General features: G+C 34.8%; 1 protein-coding gene across 2 annotated transcripts in view; it reads right to left on the reverse strand.

Annotated features, from left to right (window-relative positions):
• LOC129742336 (uncharacterized) overlaps positions 1-20,427 on the reverse strand; it is a 390,821-nt gene that overhangs the window by 177,149 nt on the left and 193,245 nt on the right. The window contains exon 4 of one of the 2 annotated variants that reach the window (XM_055734228.1): positions 16,936-16,957. The exons of the other annotated variant lie outside the window; for it this stretch is intronic. The gene's annotated coding sequence lies outside the window, so the exon portion shown is untranslated. The remainder of the gene's footprint in view (positions 1-16,935; positions 16,958-20,427) is intronic. 2 annotated transcript variants of the gene reach the window in all.

Here is a 20,427-nt window from a genome sequence, read left to right on the forward strand (position 1 = left end):
AAACTTGCTCAAAAAATTTCGTGTTGTTGATATAAAAAAAATTAAAACACAATTTGTATTTTTTTTGTTTGCTTCTTCAAATTAAGTGAATAAATATTGTATTTAATATTCTGGCAAACCCGGATAAACCTAGGCAATCTGGACCAAAACTTTAACCCTTATAATACTGAACAACGATATGTTAAGCAATTTTTACTGATGCTTGCCGTACACACTTTCGTTGCATCAATGAGTGTCATTATGACACTTTTGCATGTTTAAACCCTTCGTTTCATAAAGTAACAAATTTGCAGAAAAAAGAATTTGTTTATATCCAATGTGGTTGTTTTGAAACGAGTTGCAAATGAGTGAATTCACGTCACAAAAAAGGGAACTTTTTAATTTTAAGAGAAAACTTGGACGTTTTCTAACATGAAAACATGAGATCTTCTTTGAAAATGATAATACCATTCTAAAACACTGAATTTCATTAAAAAATCGGATGGAATCTAGCTGAGTAACAACAGAACGAATGAGTGAGTTCACGTCACAAATTTTAATTTTTTGTAAAATTTCGTAAGGGTAATAAGCTTTAAAAGCTGTTCTGATCCTCCAGATGGACGGGTTTTTTTTTTTAAATCGAGCAAAGTATTGTTTTTGTTTTCAAAAGGTTCGTTATTTTGAAATGAAAATACAAAAACATTGAAAAAAAATTAAAAATCGGAGTGATCACCCCCCAAGCGGGAAAAATTCGATAAAAAAATGAAAATGCTTGAACTTCATAAAAATTTAGAACTCTTCCTAGTTGGTATACCCTTGAAAATTCAAAATTTTCCACTCCGTGGGAGCGTTTCTCATACAAATTGGAGTAAATTTTTTTTATTGGGGTGATCAATTTTCCAATAGGAACTTCAGAAGCGTTGGACTTTAACTGGCAGCCTTACTTTCATATATTTCTATAAACATTGTCACTATTATTTAATGTAAAAACTCCTCATCTAAATTTTTTTCGCAGGAAAAAATAAAAGAAGTTTAGTTATGATTACTTATTACTTTAGTTCTACGAATAACTTTATCCTTTAGGAAACCATTTTTACATTTTTCTTTAAAAATTGCAGAGCTTCATGGGCTTAATGACTTAATTTGAATATCTACTTTTTCGGTTGCAACCATTTAACATATTTGTTGATGTAATGTGGTTTTTTTATTCGAACCCCGCCATAAGATGTGTTTTATATTTCTCTTTTTCAAGGTACATTTCCAGTTTCTTCATGTTAAGAGTATCTTAGATGTAGCTTTTGATAACTGCTTGTCATACAGTTGCCATTAGTATGGATTGCTAGTTTATCACATTGTGAATCATTCTGCGCAGAAAGTTAATTAAAATTAGTATAGGGGAGATGAGGGCATAACGAGCACCCGAGGCATAATGAGAACTAAGCTTTTCTACGAAAGTGCGTATTTTCTTAAATAAATTTTCATGAGGATTTGTTTCGTACTTCCTATAGTATTAATTTTTCACAAAAAAAGGAATCTCCTTATCATCTTTACAGAGATATTTTAAAAAAACTAGCTTGGTTCTCAAGTTACGAAAATATTATAATTTTTGAGCACCATGAAATAAGCTCTTATGATCTTAAAATAACCTTGATCTATAATGTACGCACTGCAACATGATGTACACATTGTTTCTCAATTTTTACCATCATAAATTTTTTGATTTTTCACTTTTATCAATTTTAAAACACGTTTTTACCTAAATTTGTTGACTAGGGGCATATAGAGCACCATATTATCGAGGCATAATGAGCATTTTCTGCCGTAGAATCTAGCAGCGAATTAAAATTGATTTATAGCGCCACACCTTGACTGGTATTCATCCGACGATTTAGCCTATTGGTAAGGTGTCGGAGAAGTAATCAAAAGACTAGAGTTAGATTTCTGTTCGAGGTGATTTTTTTCCATTTACAATTCATGATCGATTTTTTTATTGTTACATTATACGGCTAGTAGCATCATCCTCCGAACAAAGCACATAATGTATGAGCGTGCGTGAATTGTTTGTATTCTACAAACAGACCTAGATTATTTTGTTATTGCTTTGTTTGATGAATCTACGACTCACCTGACTTCATCGAATTGAATTCGCTGCTAGATTCCCCGGCAAAAACGCACATCTTGCTCTGATTAATGGTGCTCATACTGCCTCAGGGGGGGTTCTCATTATGCCTCCACAGTGGTTGGTTTTCAGCTTTTGGCAAAATTTTTTAAAATGCATTTTTTAACGTTTTCATCTAGTTTTTCACGTTTCAGCCCGTAAGGGAATAGGCTTTTCAAGTGTCTGAACACGAAACAATAATGTAACCTCCAAATTATAGCTATTTTCTATCGTTAAATAACCGTTTTCCTTAAGGTGGCCATTATGCCCCCATCTCCCCTAGGCTTGGCTTTAATGACAATTGTAGTCAACTCCGTGTACAAGCCGGTTTAGAGGGTTAATAAAATTCAATTTAAGATATTTTTTTTTCATAAAGTTAGGGGAGGAGCGGGCTATATGCGCCTATTAAGCAGAACACTGATTTAATCAAATATCACATCGAATATGTGTACAAAAACTATATACACGTGTGCAGGCATCTGTTTTCTATACATTGGAGTAATTTTTATGTTAAAAATTTCTTCTGTTTCCAAGAAAATGATTTTATTATAAATGTTGTCTAAAATGACGAACCACAAACCGTGCGGGCTTAATGCGCCTATTTATGTTTTGAACAAAATTTCTGTTTTTTGGGCAGTATTTCCGTATAATTTCATTGAAACTGCTAGAAAGTAATAATTTTCATACGAAAAAGCTGAAGTTTTATAAATATCTATGTATATTAAAATTTTATGGAATAAATAAAAAATTAGGGTTGCCATACTATGGAGGCAGTTCATCCATGAGAAAAACTTTATCAAATCTGTTTTTAGATCTTCAATTCTCTCTTAAGATGTTACTCAGAGCTTAGATTTGAAGGTTCAATGATAAAAATCATTTATTTATTCTATTTAACATGTTATTTTACGATGAAGGCATTTTACAAACATGATGGGGGCAAACAAAAACACTCTATTATTCCATTATATAATCATTTTTAAACCTCCACAAAAGCTGAAATATGTTTAATTTCTTTATTTCATTTGAGTAAGAAACAAAAACCATCCTAGTTTTAGTTTTAAGCTTCTTTACGAATAATTTTTAAAAGTCGAAATATTACATCAAAATGTATCAAAACCTTGTATGATTTTTTAAATTTTTTTGAGTTTGTAAATTCATAATATTCTTTCTTGCCTTATGTTCTAAGCGTATCACCCTCAAAATGCATTGGTCAGATAAGCTGTCTAGTCAGCCATTTCATCAAACTGCCGTAGGGTCATTTAACCCGATAGGCCCATTTAGGAAACCTTTCCCCTACAACTCGAAAACAGACATGTAAAACATAGAAAGGCAACAATTTTTTTTTTCAATTATTTAACCATTGGCTGTGAAACATGATTTAAATAAAAAATTTAAAACTTTTAATAAAAGGGTATCAATTTTTTTTCTTTTGATAACTTTTTCAAACCTTTTTTTTTAATTTCATCAAAATCATTAAAATACTTTTTTAACAGGAAGTCTCCATTTTGACAGAAAGAATAATCAAGACAAATAATTAGAGTAGATAATTTCAATTAAGAAGATGCATTTAAACTTTAGAATCACACATGAAGTTTGAAGATGTCCACAACAAAAAAGTCTTAACTCCTATTTTACACTTACTCTTCGATTGCTTTCCTCCTTCCGTTTTCATTTCTATTTAAGGCTCATTCCACGGTGACGCCACAAATTTATTTGAGCAATGTTCCATTTAATGGTTCATAAAAGATAATTTAAATAGCGTATCAATCTAAATGGTGTAACAATTGATTCAGAATTTAAAGCATTACATTTTGATATTAGAAATTTATTTCTCGATAAAATAGTTAATGAAGACGTTAGGCGTACGCCACAACTTGCCCATTTTAGATTTCTCGAAAATGTCACGTTTCCTACTTATGATTGAAAGTTATGTTTGAAAAATTACTTTAAAAAGAGTGTATTTTTTAGAAAATTTTGAAAAATAAGAACTGCCGAAATGCTTAGTGGCCACCTGGAATGGGTACTAACTCGAATTATTCGATCTTTAGGAAAAGATCGATCTCCAAAATTGATTCAGATGGGCGGTTGTAGGATCGATTCACCTTAAAATCGATGCTTGAGGATCGATTTCTAATAGATCGATCTAATCCATTTAACAAGAAAGAAAACATTTTGTTATAATATGTGTCTGATTTTTCAGGATTAACCTGGTTTTTGGAGGCCCAGCCAGATAACCTGATAAGCCCGCGATTTTCACTGATTTGGCAGGTTTTGGCAAAAATAAATGTTTAACACGTTCGTCGCCACGCTCATTTTGGTAGTTTTGCTAGCCGGGCCCAAAGAAATTTTCAGAGAGAGAAAGCAAAGAGGGAGAACTCCCATATTTGAAACGTGTGGCGAAGCTGAGCGGTAAACTCAAGTAAGAGAGCGTCACCTGCTTTTTGATGTGACGGGGCCCCCCAGGAAATACTCCCGTCTGCCGAATATGGGTGACGTGGCGACGAACGTGTTAAATATAATTACTGCGAACAACTGCTAAAGATTTGTGTTCTTTTTATTCGATGAAAACGGACTCTCATGCTTACAGAATATTAAAAAAAAAAAATTCATGAGAATCGGTTGAGCCATTTCGGAGGAGAAGTCAGACTAACACCATTTCACGACAATTTTATATAATAGAAGATTATATTATTGATATGGATTTCCGGATATCTATAATTAAGCTTGAATGTTTTTATGCAATTTTGTACTGCATTGCTTATTTTCACTAATCACTAATCACTAATCGTACTTCCACAGCCAGAACTTATGTCTGAGTCCCAAAGAATAATAAATGTGAGTTACTATTCTTCTTGTCTTTGTTCATGCTTTTTATCATTTTAACATAAAAACATTAAAATAATGAAAAACATAAAATGGTTGGGCCTACCATGGAGCAGAGAACGCAGAGACATCTGGAACACAGGAGCAGAAGAAACGTGGACCACCAGTACCATACGTTTCGAAGTTGTACTGCATTGCTTATTTTCAACATCATAATTGTTAAATGTTAAAAACAATAGCAAGTTTGTTCCGAAATTGAAATTACAATGTAATAAATTGACTTAATATTTAGAATCATTTTTGTTTGTTTTTCAAACATATTTTTTTCTCAAAATTGAAACATGAAAAACTCCTCCAACTGTACAACAAAGTGACGAAAACTCGTCACACCTTGATTGTGGCATAGATAATTGAAAATTCCTGGCCCCAATTTTCATCTACCCCAGAATCGAAACAACCACAACAGCAACAAAATACGATCCCCAAAACTGGGTGTGCGACAACTCGGTGGAAAATTTATGTGCAACTGAACACAACATGTTTGTAAACTATCTAAGCTGTTCCGATGAGCATAAACAGATCCTGTGGAAATGAGCCGGGTTGAAGAAGGGTTGGGCCGGATGATTTTCCTAGTCTTGCTCCAGGGGCCGGGGAAATTCATTCCGTTATTAATGAAGGGTGGCCAACGAATGTCGGACAGAAAACTCTCCAAGGATGAAACTGTTTTTCTTGTTCCAGAGTGAGGGTTGTGCTCTTATCGTTGTCTTTCCTCATTTTCCAGTTCCGGGGGTTGAACGAATTATTTTGCACCATAATCTCTTGAGGACCGGGAACCCTGAAACCAGGACTTGGATCGGATCGCCTCCGGGGGGGAATTTGCTGTTAATTAAATGCAGTTTATGCCGGTTCACGCTCGGCCCCTGTCAAGTTGTGGCGTGTGATTTTGATTGCCTCTTGCTTGCTTGTTGTAGGGCGAGGAAAACCATCGAACGATACATATTGGATGTTTTCAGGCAGCAACTGGTACCATTTTAGGCAACCGTTCAATATTTATGCTAGGAACGTTGGGAATTTCGCCAGTTGGGTTTGGTTAGGTTGTTAGATCAATTCGTGCGTAACTGGGTTTCTAATGAGATAGTTACTAGGGATTTCCTAGGAATACATTTTTTGTTCAAAATTCAGCGCAGATGTGTTTTTATACCAAAAACAAAATAAAGTACACCGAGGTAAATGGGAATGATGGCTATTGAAGTAATACTGTGTTTTTCAAACTTTTAATACAGAATGTTAAATTTTCTTTTGAACTATGCAAGAACTGTAAAAAAGATACGATTCCGGCAATAACGGATGTTTACAGCAACTTTTTGGAAATTTTCTATTTTCAACTGCGATGTCGAGTTCAAGTGCATCTTTTTCAATTGCAAATTTTTCGTAAACTAGCTGGCTCTTGAAGACAAACTCTACATCGAAAAAATCCTGCCATTCGAAATATCAAGTTAAAAGTAGAAGAAACGACGGTTGAACATTAAGAAAAAAGAGATTTATTTTAAAAAAATGTCTCTAAACCTTACCTGGGGTAAGTGGGAAAGATCCAGACTTGCTTTTAACACATTTTTTCAATTTTCTTTCTATCATCCAATACAATTTAGCTATACTTAGCATTCGGGCGATAAAAGTTAGTAGAAGTATTTAGTGTTTCAAACGACACAAACAAATAAATACAGCATACTGATTAAAAAATGTGAGTTTCTTGCATTTGTCAGTTACAAATTGAAAAAAGGGATTAAGGCGCCATTTGCTCCAATTTTAAAGTTAAGAATTCAATTTAGGGTATAAAATAATGACATGAATGATCAGAATGTTAAATTTACTTGTAATCTATCCAATAACTGTAAAAGAGATACGGTTCCGGCAATAACAGATGTTTACGGTGACTTTCGTTAATTTTCTATTTTTCACTACGAGTTGAAGTGCATCTTTTTCAATCGCAAACTGCTCGTAAATTAGCTGGCTCTTGACTAAAAACTCTACATTGAAACAATCCTTACAAAAAAGTAGTTGTTTTTCCTAGAATAAGTATATATATATAGAATAAGTATATATATATAATAGTACCATAAACTTTATTCAAAATTTTGGGTGGATCGAGCAATAAAATAACGTATTCAACTAAGAAAACAGAAATTTGTTAAAAATTTCCGGAGAAATCAAAGGGAAAATCTACCGTCCCCACTTACCCCATAAGGCGGGGTAAGTGAAGACACATACAGTCCATTTACAAATTACGTGATTACTTCTTCTAACTTCTAAGCTCATCTCTTCAGCATTTGTAAACAACATGTTTTGTATCACATTGAACGCAATTTTTTCAAATTGATCCACTGCTGATTTTTTAATGATTTTTAAGTTGAACAATACGAAAATCCGTCCCCACTTTCCGCGGTGTACCTTATATAGTTTTCACAAAACTTGACGCTAAACCATTTGTCAATTGATTGAATAAAAATGAATTTTATCTCATTTTCCGACTATTTTGTATGAGCACAGTACCTCCCTTAAATGGGAAAGACTTAAAACTTCACAGGAACACTTGTTACTCGAAACACTACTCTACTCCATGCCATATTTCACATCAATCGATCTAGTAGTTTCTGAGATCTTGAAGAAAACTGATACAAATTCTCTCTTTTTTTAAAAGGATTTTTACGATTATTATTAAACTTAAAATGACATGGATATTGCTCGAGGAGGACCTGCGTTCACTCGGGGTATTCGAGCGACGAGTGTTAAGAACCATCTTTGGCGGCGTACAGGAGAACGGAGTGTGGAGGCGAAGGATGAACCACAAGCTCGCGCGACTCTACGGCGAACCCAGTATCCAGAAGGTGGTGAAAGCTGGCCGGATACGCTGGGCGGGACATGTTGCGAGAATGCCGGACGACTGTCCTGCAAAACAGGTGTTCGCTACGAATCCGGTAGGAACAAGACGAGCGGGGGCGCAACGAGTGAGGTGGTTAGACCAAGTGATGCGTGATCTAGCGAACGTGGGGTGCCCGAGGAATGGGAGAACGGTTGCCATGGACCGAGTGAATTTTAGGAATTATGTTCGTCAAGTTATGTCGTGAGACGGAATACTATGTAATTAAAAAAAAAAATTAAACCTAAAATGACGATTTAACGCTTTAAACAGAAATCATACCATATTGGGTTTATTTGTTGTTTACAAATTGGGTTTATTTGTGTAAAAACATCAACGGACCACATGTTGATCCTAATGATAACTTAATAAAATAATGAGTTAAAAACTAGTTAAATCTACAAAGTTCTCGAAACCATTAAAATTTTTCTTCGGAAAGTAGTCCTTGAAGCGTCGAAGTCGAAGTACTCGGCGAAGCGATTGAAAGTTCTCAAAATCCCAATAAGAGCGCTGTTGGCTCCGTAGTTATTCAGCCGGATGGGAACATAGAGCTGTAGATTTTGGTTCCTTAATCCTCGGGGTCGCACACTGAGAGGAATAGCCTCCAGCAGCATGGGAGCGTCAATCCTCGACGCAAGGAGATCCGCTACGACTAGAGCACGTGCAGCGTTACGACGAATTTGAAGCGTGTCTAAATCAATTAGGCGGCAACGGTTTTCGTAACTGGGTAAACGAAACGGATCTAACCAGTTCAAGTGTCGCAGGGCATAACGTATGAAACGCCGCTGGATAGCCTCTATTCGTTCAGCTCCGTTCTGGTAAAATGGGCACCAAACTGCAGATGCATATTCAAGCGTTGAGCGAACTATGCTGCAATACAAACTTTTTAGGCAGTAAACATCTTTAAACTCCTTTGTTACGCGAAATAAGAAGCCAAGACTTCTAGACGCTTTATCGACGATATAATTCGTATGAGTCTTAAACTCCAGCCGGTGGTCTAGGATAACGCCCAGATCGTTGATGTGGTCCACCCGGGCGTTGATTTCGTTCCCAAGAGTGTACTCTGCGTGAAGAGGGTTCCGCTTGCGAGAAAAAGAAATGACCGCACATTTGCTGTGGTTCAGAGGCAAGCAGTTGGTGTCACACCAGTGAGCGAAGGTGTTGAACTGCCTTTGCAAGAGATCGATATCGTCTTGGCCATTGATGGTGTGGAAAAGTTTGAGGTCGTCGGCATACGCAAGTTTTGGGCCGTCCAATAGAGTGAGAACATCGTTAAAATAGATGACAAAAATTATCGGTCCCAAGTGGCTTCCCTGGGGCACACCTGAACAAGCAGAGAATTGTCTTGAAAAGTAATTTCCAGTTTGCACAGATAACCTTCGTCCCGTTAAATAGCTTCGAAACCAGTCCAGTAGGGAACCACAGAATCCTAAGCGTTCGAGTTTAGCAATAGCAATATCGTGATTTACTTTATCGAAAGCAGCAGACAGATCAGTATAGATGGCGTCGGTTTGTGACTTCATGGTGAAGCTATCTTGCACGAACGATGTAAAAGTCAGCAAATTTGTTGTCGTGGATCGTTTCGGCATAAATCCGTGCTGATCATTGGAAATGTATTGTTTTGAGGACGAGAAAATCGGATCCAGAACAACCAATTCGAACAGTTTGGCTATCGAACAAAGAGCTGATATTCCGCGGTAGTTGTTCACATCTTTCTTATTTCACTTTTTGTGAACAGGGAACATGTAAGCTTCTTTCCAGAGCGAGGGAAAGGTTGCGAAGTCCAGCGAAGCTCGAAAAATATGTCTGATGGGAGTCAGCAAGTGTTGCATGAAACGTTTCAAGAAGATAGCTGGTATCCCGTCCGGACCCGTAGATGATGAATTTTTAAGCTTTGCTGTCGCCCTTAAAATGGTTGCGTCATCGAAGGCAATACCGTTTAAGGAAGAGTCTAGAGGTGTAATATTTCCTACAGCCATATCCAGTTGCTCTGAGGAAATGGACCCAGTTGTGAAAACGCTAGAAAATTTCTCAGCAAAGAGGTTGCATATTTCAAGATCGGTGTTCGCTGTGTGGCCGTTCAAAAACATTTGAGATGCAAGCCCAGATTCTTTCCGCTGATTTTTAACGTACTTCCAGAAAGATCTCGGGTTGGTCCTAAAATTACGCTGTAGTCGGTGGAGATAGTTCTGGTAGCAGCGCCTACTACTTTTTTTGTACGCCGTGTTCAGCTTGCGGTATTCTTCCTTTGTGCAGAAGGATTTGTGCTTGCTGAAGTTTCGAAGAGCACCGTTTTTTGCCGTCTTCAGTTGTCGCAGTCTATTAGTGACCCAGGGAGCTCGAGGGTTGGAGGGTAAGCTACGTTTCGGAACATGGCGGTCAATTATATAATTCAGTATATTTGAAAAAGTCGCAGCGGCTGCATCGGGATTAGACATATCGAGCTCGTTCTCCCATTCGATAGAATCCAGGACAAGTGATATAGCTTCGTAGTCGACGTTTTTGAAGTCCTGGTAGAAGGGAGCGGTTTCCTCTATAGGAGCGTTAACTCTAGTGACATCGAGTGAGACCACTAAAGCTGGGTGATGGGAAACAACTTTAACAAGAGGAGCAGGAGCTAAATCAATAGTCGGATTCCTGAAGCCTTCGTTTATGAAGCAGAGGTCTAGCATACGCCCGTTTTCGTTTTCAAAGCTGTTGATCTGGCGAAGAGTCGCGGTGCTCAAAGAGTCCAGGAAGATGTTGGAAGGAGTCGAGAAATATGAGCGCATAGGATCTGGGAACAAAAAGCCGCCATCGGAAGGACACCATTTCAAGCCAGGCATGTTGAAATCACCGATGACAAGTATGTCATCTTCGGGAAAGCAGATTGAGCTTACAAGTGTTGTAATACAAATTTATAAATGCAATCAACGATATATTTTTTTATCTTTCTCCATTTGGAGTTATCGTAGCTCTAAAAGAGTCATTTTCAATACAATTTGCTTTAAAATTTCAAAACAAAAACAAATTTCGGTAATCCATTTGTATGTATGTATGTATGTATGGTTCCCCCATCGGTAGCAAGGTCCAGCCTATGACTGTGTGGTTTGGCCGTCGAATTGCTTCTCAGGCTTCCACGGCCGATGGTTCGTCGAGGGAAGGCATCCAACCTTCAGAGACCTACAATGGTTGGCAATCCACTCCGCTTGCAAAAGTCTCTTCAGATTATCCCCAGATGCATTCCCTCTGAAATATATGATTATTTTACAATGAAACACATCTTACCTGTCGGCAACTTATGAGATTCGAACCCAAAAGTTTTTCTTGCCGATACCGGGAATCGAACCCAGTACGCCTGGGTTACCAGACTCGCGCCAGCCTATCCACTAGACCACATCAGCGCTCAAAACAAGTTTTGGTAATCCATTTTCACAGAAAATGAAAAAAATTTTGGTAATCCATTTTCACAAAAGATGCGCATGATGATTATCTAAAATCATGTCGATCAAATATTTATGATAAAATATCACCCTGAAAAGATATAACAAAAACATTGTTTTTTTTTTGTAGGGCACCCTTACCTCATGATAACGAATTGCTATAAAAACTTTTAATTCAAGAGATTGTTGATGTTTTCAAACAAAATTTCATTGATAATTATGTTCTACAATATTGCAGAATCCCTGAATCTCTGAAACTTCATGAACCACCCTCAAACTATTTAATTCAAAATGACCGCCTTAAGTTGTTGTAAAAGCTTGTCTAAAACATTAAATGCATCAAACTCAAGAGAAAGACGCCAATAATTGTCCCCTCAAAATTTCATTTTAGGAACACTGTGCATTGGTTTCATGTTTAAATAAAATTTATGATTAATTAGCTCAGTTTTATAAATATTAAAATACAATGGTTTTCAAGAAGAAAAACCATGACTGTTCAGCTTTTCTTCTTTTTCATTTATGGCATGTGATATCGGAAACCAAAAACTTTTTTTTTCTTGAAATTAATCTTTTTGATTGCCAAAATTTAGCTGACATAGTGAAACCTGTTCAAAAATAACTTATTTTTAAATTTGTTGTCTTTCTTCTCATTTTTTTCGATACCAACAAAATTTTAAATAGATAGTGAACATATTGACGATTCCAAGTGGGTAAATTATTTTTTTAAATTGGTTCAGTTGTTTTGAAAATACAGCCAAAAGAGTAGTCCGGATCTTTATGACCCTGCCTGACTAATTTTTTTAACCATCAAGGAAAGTTATATCAAGCAAACCTATTAATGAAAACTTTTTCATATTTTTTAGTTAATCTGGAGATTTCATTATTGATATTTAAGAGCCTTGAGAATTTTTACAGATAAAAAACTGATAGTTCCGACAACACAAATCCGATGTTCTTCGCCCAAAATGGCAGTTTCACCATAAAAAAAAAATCTCAAATCAATCAAGAAAAGAAGATAATTTAAACTGTTTTATTTTCTCCAACAATTGTGCCACACACTAAACACATTCATTAGTGAAAAACTTTTGAGCGGATGAATTAAAATTGATGAAATTTTCAGTAAAACTATTTAGTAATATAATGTTCACATGTGCAAGATTTTGTGGCGATCTCTCAAGTGATTTTTGTGATAGCGTGTAATGAATTAGTTTATTGACTTAAGGGGGGGGGGGGTTAGGGTCTAACGGGTAGAAAAACACCAATTTCACGATTTTTTTCTAGAGCTATCGTTCAAACAAATGTATTCAAATTTTTTGCATTATACAAAGCATTGTTAAAAGAACATTTAGTTATTTTTTCGTAGAAAAATATTGAAAAACGAGCCGGTGACGGAGCACTTTCGAGGATGCCTTTTAGAAAACATGATTTGCGGTGGACACTGTATCTCAGCACAGAATCATCTGAAGTCAAAAAATCAGAGCAAAATATTTTTAATAGATGTTTTTCTGGACCCCAACGTTTTTATTTAACTTAAAAAAATTTTTTTTATGAAATTTTTGTGGCTGTTTGAAGTAAAAACTACTGTTTTTCACGAAAAAATCCGCCATTTTTTATCTGTAAAATCTCCCCAAATTAAAAAAAAAAGAAAAACGTTGGGGTCTGGTATTTTATATGTAGAAAATATGTTCCAAATTTGAAAAGAATCGGATAAGTAGTTTTCAAATGACGATGTCCACGGACTTTAAAAATGTGCTTTCGAGAAAAACGCATTTGAAGTTTCTGCTCTTGCTTACTTGCAGAATTAGATAGGAGTAGATAAAGGCCTATAATTTCTACAGTTTTGCTTCAATTGACTTAAAAAATTTGACACAACATTCTTGAAATGTTTAACAATAAGAAAATAAAAAAATGAAAAAAAATCGATTTTTTGAAAGTGTTAGACCCTCCCACACCCCCCCCCCCTTAAATGTTTGGGCAACATATGCGCCATTAGAAATTTCAAATGTTTAAATTTTTACACCTCCCATAACTTTTTTGGTTGTTTCTGGTGCAATAAATGGAAATAAAAATTTTGGAAGCGATCCATCCAGTCCTGAATTAGCGCAACGATTTTTAATTTTGTAGGGAAATTTGTATGAGAAGACAAAATTTTTCATTCAAAAATCGCCAGAGCTGTACTGAAAGTTCCGAAAAATATAACTTTGAATAGAAAATATTCCTTGATTCTTGCAGTACTATTCATGTGAACAAACTACAAACCTAATTTTTACCTCAGAAAAAATATTCAATGTTATACAAAATTTTGGTTTTCATTTTTTTTTTAATTTTAGCGTTTTTAACTGCTTGCTTGAAAGCTGTGAAACCGTAGAATGAGAATAAAACATCTCAAAAAACTGCTTTGCATAGCCAGGAAATCTATTGATTTGTATAACATTTGCAAAAACGTGAAATTATCAAAAGCTCTAGCAAGCAAAGTCTGTTATTTTCAAATACTTTTCAATGGATTAATTTTTTTTTTTTAAATTTTGAAATGGTAATAACTTTTTTCATGACATTCTTAGCTGCTTGTCAAGTTAGCTTAAAATTAAGCTTGAAAATAGCCAAAACTAAAAATCAAAGACCGATTTCATTTCAAGCTTATTTGAATTTTCTGGATGATGTAATTTGCAAAAATTTCTTTTTCCAAACAAATTTCCATACAAAATTTAACGGCTAACTCAGGAATCAACCAAATCATCTCAAATTTTACACTGATGCTTGGTGATCCAAAAGGCATCGAAAAAACAAATGGGAGCAAAAAGTTATTTTTTGCAGCGGTCTAATGCGTTATCTTCATTGCACACTTTAAACCACCGTTTTTCTAAATCAAGGCTATTTTTGTTGACGTCCTTCATTTCCTGGAGTTCGACCTTCACAATAACTTTTTTTTATTTCATCGAAGCTATGACAAGTTAAGCAGATTTTCCACCTTCTGTAAGAAATCAAAATAATCGACTTTTTATCACTCCATCATTGTTTTTGTTTAATAGCAGGAATCCAGAATCCAAAGTAGTAACTTTTAGAAACCTTTAAAAGTGCCATGGATACTTGGTATATTGGCTGTTAATTTTACCAATTGTTATGTAGTTACCACTTGTTGATTTCATCTTCCACAGATATATTTTAAAAAAAAAATTTTTTTTCGTCCTTCTCCGGAACATTCAAAAGAAGCTTTTCAATGAAAAACTTCAGACAGGAGATCCACTAAGTGGCCGCTGAAAATTTTGTTTTGATTTCCTTCACGAAATTTTCCATAATTTCTCCCAGCTAACGGGTTTACCATTTTGTGCGCGGTTTAACCACCGTATTTTGATTATATTTTCGGTGTTTGGTTTGTTTTTTGGTTTGTTGGGTGAATCAGACAGAAAAATTGACCTGCTTTACCACTTCTCCAATTAAAAGGTTCGGATCGCGCTTTATTGAACCTCTCACGTCCTATGCCTTCATGGAATTAATCATTCTTACTTTTATTCTAGTTTCAGCTCACTGTTATATCCTCTAGAACTTCTAGAACGATTTACCACATGAATTTTGATCGCACAGTTGATTTCCAGCTGTTTTGGGGTCTCTCAATGGGACTTCTGGATTTTTTACGACCATGCCCAAAAATTTTGGTCAATGAATTTATTCATTAGAGGCTATCTCAAAAACTACTTGACAGATTGCCACAAAATTTACCACATTATATTACAAGGTAGTATCACTAAAAATTTTATCAATTTTTATCTATCTGCAAAAAAGTTATTCACAAATGAATGTGTTGCATTTTTTCTCGGATACAGTCCTCGATAGACTGTAAGGTCACTGAAAATCCAACCAGAACCCTGCAGGGTATTGCATGACTCCTTTTCATGCAATACTTCGCGAGGCAGCAGTAGTGATTTCAATTGAATTTACTGTTTTCAAATCCCAAAAGACATACCCCTGTTAAGCAGCTGATAACTTTTTTGCCTAATGAGAAACGAAGTAACGGTCTTCAACAAAGTTGTGCAGTGGAAAATATCCTTTAGAGAATTCATATATTGGCAGGTTTGCAGGTTCGGTTCCACAGATGAAGAAAAAGGATGTTAATTTTCAGTACAAAGTATTACATTTTCCCATACAAATATAAAAGTTCAAAGTTAATCATGTAAACGTTACTTAAATATTCTGAAAAAAATCATGGATGAGTTTTGATCCAAAACGAAGCTTTTAAGAAATTCAGAAACGACCCCAAATTGACTCCGCCTAGCATCATATGCAGATTTTGTTTAGCTGACTAAAATATGTTAAACTGCTTTTTTACTCAAGCGTCCGCAAATTGCATCAGTGGGGAAACAAAATGTTCAATGTTTGTATGTTTGTGATCATAGTTTTATTTTGCACTTTCACAATAAATAGAATTTTTTTTATGAAATAGCAAAGTTGTTATGGAAAATATTCAAGCAAATCATTTTTATCAAATGCGTTAGAGACGGAAAAAAAATCTATCGAAACAGTCGTTTTAAAAGAGATTACAAAAACTTTTCAGTTTCATAGTGTCGCATTTTACCTGAAAATAACATCTGATTTCAATTTCAACCACTTTTTTAAAATTTAAACTGTTTCAAAAATTAAATTCTTCTTCCCTTGCTTTGCAAACGCTCGTGGGATGATTTCTGATATTCTGAACCATATACCTACCTACATGAATAGTTTTTCGATTGAAATCTCAAATATTTGCCCTCCAGAGAAAAGCTCTAAATGTAGCTGGCTAAAAATGTTAGAATTTCAATTTGTCGAAACTATTAGCCTGAATTCTTCGTTCCAATCCAGCTCACTCTAAAAGGCTAGATCCAATCTCCCCGAACAAAGGAAGCTGAAAATTTAATTTTCCGGATAGTTGTTGCTAGGTGTGATCAAAATTTCCCGGAAGCTGCTCAGCATCGGAGGAGGTGAAAATATTTTCGGCATTGTGCTAATTTCTGGAAAAGACTGACTTGTTCATCGATGAGAAGCGTTTTATTGAAGTTTTCTCTTGATCAAATTTCAAATACTTAGTCTTGTTCTTCAAGCTCGATTGACTCAAGACAACTTTTCGATACTGAATCAAACCGTTCCTAATTCAAAAAAAAAAAATATGCTTCCAAAAACGTAATCAATATGTGTTCATATTTTTTATTCATCCCGTCACGTTTCCAAAAGTGAAGCCCGAAATAGATGCCAAGGAAAAGCTTCCCGGAAAATGGCCTTTTGTTTCTCGTGGAACCTCTTATACCTACTTGTTAGTAGTGATAAAATTGTGCCGAAAGAGATTGGCGTGGCGTGGCGTGGGTGGATGAGGTCGATTCAAAATTCTACTCCCGTGCTCTTGATATTGAGCATCGATTCAGAGGTGTGGAAATGTTTGATCGATATTGACTTCATGCTTTCGGGATGTACTCAGCACGTCAGTTGGAATGGGAAATCGTGAGTCGAAAATAGAACTGTTATAAAGAAGGGCCTATTGTTTCCATTCAAATGCTGCCCGCTGAGTGTCAATGTCAGTAAAGTGATTCAATGAATGGCATCGGGGCATTGCGTGTTTTACTCCTAAAGATAGGATGGACGTTGATTTCCAGTGACAGCTTCTATCTTACCTTTTATGATTGTTATGTGAATCTGAAATCAAAAGAAAATTATTGTTATTTTTTAACAAATAATTATTTCAATAGTCTTTTTGTGGTAACACAATTAATGAATCGATGATTTTGATACGTGATTATAACGAACCACATAAAGTATATCTTAGAATGCTTTATGTAAATACTCTCCATAATATGGTTTGAGACCCCTCTCTCTCACTTGAAGGAGGGAGGGGATCTTTCTGCTCGAGAACTGATCAAGCGAAATGTACCAAAATTGGCATGGGAGCATAATTGGGCATGAGAAATGTTTCTACGAAAATTTGGTACCCTTCCCTCATTTCAATGAGGAGAAAAGAAGGAGATAGGGGGTCTCCATTACAATTTTACATAACTCGAAAACAGCTCAAGCTTATGGTACCAAAATTAGACTAGGGAGAGTATTTGAAAGCATAAAATTCCATTTCATTTTTATTACATAGCCCGAGATGTATTCTTGCGAATGGAACCAAATTAAGAGGGCATTTGTGTACGGGAAATCTATGGATATTTTATACCCCTTTATTCTTCCATGGAGGCAAAAACGGGGGAAATGGGCGCCTTTACAATTTATCGCATAACTCTAGAATTGATCGAGCAAATTGAACCAAATATGGATAGGAGGTTCAAATTTGAGAAATGGTTATCGGATATATTTTTGAGACTCTTATACATTTTTTAGGGAAGGGGGGTTCCTCTACGATTTTTTGCTTAACAGAAAAATTAATCGAGTGAATGGAACGTAATTTGACATGGAAGAGTATTTGGGTACGACAAATGATTTGATGATTATTTGAGACCGCTCAATTTATCCAAAAGGGAAATGAGAAGAGGGAAGTGAGACTTCCATACCACTCTTTCGTGTAATATGGCATGAGAGAGTATCAGGGTACGGTAAATGTTTCTTTAAATTATTGATACCTATCCCTTCTCTCAGTGGGAGAAAAAGTACTTAACAGGCTTTTTTTTACATAATTAAAAAACTATTTAAAAAAAAATTAAAACCGAATTTTGCATGTAAACTCCCTCGGTTATGACAGTACTCAAATTAGGTCGATAAGAGAGTGAGAAAAGAAAGCTGAAATTAAGCTGGAAGGCAAGGAGCAAAACGTAGACAAAAAGTAAACAAACAAGAAACATTCTCGAAAGTTGAATTCTAGTGGTGTTTGAACGATAGCTTAAATCTACGTTAATGCTCTATTAGAAAAAAGACCTACTTCAAATTTACGCTCTTAGGTGAGGTTTTGAGTGTAAGAAGTAATTTTGTTTTGAAATTTAACTTAAAGTTACTTAATCTAGGCAAATAACTTAACCGAATAAGTACGCAAGTACCGGTGGAGTTTCTTATGCAAGCTAAAGCCAAAGTTATCTGGAAGTGCGAAACTGTACAATTTGGAGTAGGCATCATCGAGCAGGTGAGAAAGTAGTTGCGAACCTATAGAATTTATTGTGAAATCGTACTAATTAATTAAAAGTGATGCCTCATAGCGAGTTCAAAGGCTGGAATCTAAACAGAAAGAGAAAGATCACTAAACGTAAGCTGAAAGTGTTATCCTAATATGTTCACGTTACTATTATTAGAATTGTTATCGTAGGATTTTAAAACGTTCCACAGACTTCGAACGGATTAAAGGAGCGTTTACGAATTCGGAATTAAATCTTTTTCTGTTACCAGCGATCCGCGAGTAACCAGAATCAATAGGACACTATTGGAAGTTTAACGGTTTGCTTCTAAAATATTTGCTTCTTAACAACATGTTTACGAACAAACTTATCATTTTTCCGATTAAACTTGTTTTTGAGAAAAACTTGTCTTAAATATATCATAACAAATGACTCATGATAAACATTTATACGATGGTAAACAATGTTTATAATCAATTTAAATTACCATTTCCAAAAAGATTCCATTTCAGCTCAATCTTATCATCGTAGTCATTTGAATCAAATTGTTGTTTTTTTTTTCATCGAAATCTTAAGTACTGTTTTTCTTAAGAACTTTTTTCATGTTTTGTACAGATGGTTTGGGTGACTGTAGCAAGGTTGCCGTAATCATTGAAAAATCTATATTTTCACAGTATTTTGTGCACGTTTTCATCACAGAATCTGAGTAACAGATCAAAAAAAATTTTAAATAATCACTTATTTCACCAATTTTTTAAATTTGGTCCTTTATTTTTAAAATTATAATGATTTATGTCTGTAAAATTTTTAAAATTTATTACTTAGAATTGAAAAAAAAATTAAAGATTGTAAATGTAATTGATTTTTCTGAACCAAAATGTAAAAAATCATAAAATTTGTCATGATTTTTAAATGAAATAAATGGGAATAACATCACAGGAAAACATCACAAAATTTTTAGGTTCAATCACAGAAAGTCAGAACAATTTTTCATAAAAACACATTTTTTTTTCGACAACCTTGGACTGAAGTCGGGATGTATAAAAGATCAACAGAAGAATTTTACACAACATTTTTTTTGCTAGTACATAGTCATAAAAACTATTAAAATATACAAGGTGTGTTCAAAAACGGTTTTTAAAAGATAAACGACAGTAACTCTATTTTTTCAGAAATGGAAACTTTAGCCTTTTCTGATTAATTTTATGACAAAGTTGATATATTTGGTCGATGAGCTTTTTTTTTAAGATTAGCAGTCCACAATTAAAAATTTTCATATTTAAAATTTTTGCCTACAATGTTGTAGTGTAACTTTTTTTTATAAATTCTTATTCAAGTTCTTGTCTTTCTGAAACATGATAAAAAACCAAAGCCTGGCAAGATTAGTGATTTAAACTTCCTGAAAAACTTATTTTCACATTAAAATCTTATTTAAAATGTATTATTTGGAATATTTTTGTTATAGTTGGTTTCATCAAATTGTAACATGAATTTCAATTCATATATGTTAAGGTTGCCAGAATTTTTTCAGCACGTGTCCGGGCCAGACAGACTGGGCAATTTTTATCTGAAAACCTGGCAAAATCCGGGCATTCGATTTCAAATTGAAGACCGAAAATCCGGGCAATGTCCGGGCAAATTTTGTCAAAACTCAAAAATTCCTCAACAAAAATCAAGATAAAAAAATTAAAAATTTTTTTTTTATCAAAACTCATCGATATATTTTGAACCGTATTTTAGGCTTTCAAAAAAACCATTCAAGACTATTTTTATAAAACTTGCTCAAAAACTTTCGTTTTGGAGGTTTTGTTGTTTTTCTTTTGTTTAATTTGCCAAAAAAGTGAATAAATCCAGGCAAAATCCGGGCAACCGAGCCGGGCCGGACTGTTCTTAAATTTAGTATTAAATATCCGGGCAAACCCGGATAAAACCGCGCAATCTGGCAACCTTAATATATGAATATCTTGGAAATCAAATTCTGGTTAAATAGAATTTAAAAATACATGAATAACAACAGTCCAACATCCTTTGATTGATTTTCAACGAAATATAAAAATTCTTTCA

Source organism: Uranotaenia lowii, chromosome 2 (assembly GCF_029784155.1).
Source record: "Uranotaenia lowii strain MFRU-FL chromosome 2, ASM2978415v1, whole genome shotgun sequence".
Taxonomy (NCBI): Eukaryota; Metazoa; Arthropoda; class Insecta; order Diptera; family Culicidae; genus Uranotaenia; species Uranotaenia lowii.